This window comes from Eutrema salsugineum, unplaced genomic scaffold (assembly GCF_000478725.1).
Source record: "Eutrema salsugineum unplaced genomic scaffold, Eutsalg1_0 scaffold_206, whole genome shotgun sequence".
NCBI lineage: Eukaryota > Viridiplantae > Streptophyta > Magnoliopsida > Brassicales > Brassicaceae > Eutrema > Eutrema salsugineum.
Window position 1 is genome coordinate 2,574 of NW_006256824.1, and position 1,225 is coordinate 3,798.

A 1,225-nucleotide genomic window follows, 5' to 3' on the forward strand; every position below is an offset into this window, starting at 1 on the left:
ACACATGAGCTTTACATTTCAGCACACACTCACTTTCTTCATTTAAGCATTCATTCCCCTAGCCAATCCGGTTCTTTCCACTTTCACCACTCAGATTTTTTTCTTTTCAGCTCACACACTCAAAATCAATGCTCTCACTTTCACCTAAACCTAGACTAGCCCTTGATGTTGGGCTAGTATCTACATGCAGCACTATCTTTGTCGCTCTAAACCTAACACTTTTTACCAAGTCTACTAGAAACAAGGCCTCACAAATCATGCACACAAGAAGGGTGTTTAGGCTTCAAAGAAAGGTTTGGCTAAAGGCAGGGAACTGTCTCAAGATGAGAGATCAGCTATTTGAGCTAGCAAGAGTGATGAAAAGGGATAAGAAAGCTCAAATATGTATGTGGTACCCATGAATTCACAATGATATGCACAAAAATGATAATTATATGTCAAATTCAAGGGTTCTCACTTAAGCATGGTTGAGGCTATTCACAACTTGATTCAGCTAGCACAGAAGTATTGAGACACCAGTTCAAAGCATGGTTCACACTTGATTTCATACCAGTTTTGCAATGCCTCAAGGGACCAAGCTCTTAAAATGATGCTGTCTTTCAAGAAAAAATCTATCATTACTCCCATTTGCATATGATGCAACCTATATGAAAATGGAAACTAGACTCAACCTAAAATGTGAATGCATGAGCATTTTTTGGTGAAAATTTTTCAGATTTTTCCATTTTTTTTTTGGTTTTTATATGCACTTAGATGAATGGAAAATGAGACTCAAAGTGAAAAGGAAAATAAGAGCAGAATAAACATGATTAGTAAACACGAAATCCCTCCCCCACACTTAAATAACACAGTCCCTTGTGTTATAAAAGCATAAGAGAGGAGTGAAAGGCAAAAGCAAGAAAGATGCAAAATGAGAAATAAAGAACTAGATGCATATGTACAAGGAGTTTGGAGTGTTACCAGATTTTTTTTTGATGGAAGGGAGTAGTGGAATTGTGAATCTCAGGGGGCTAAACATCCCTGGAGGTGTCCTAGTTTTGATGCTGCTCCTTGCACTGATTTGAACGTGCTTGTAGTGAGGGCTGGACCTCGTTTTTGTGCATTGTTCCTCTTGCCACCCCCCTGTTGCCACGGTCTGGAAGCTCCCCTGGACAGCCCGTGGCATTCTTTTGTTCTTCCTCTAACACGATGCCACGCCTTGAGTCTAACCGTGGCATTCCTCTCG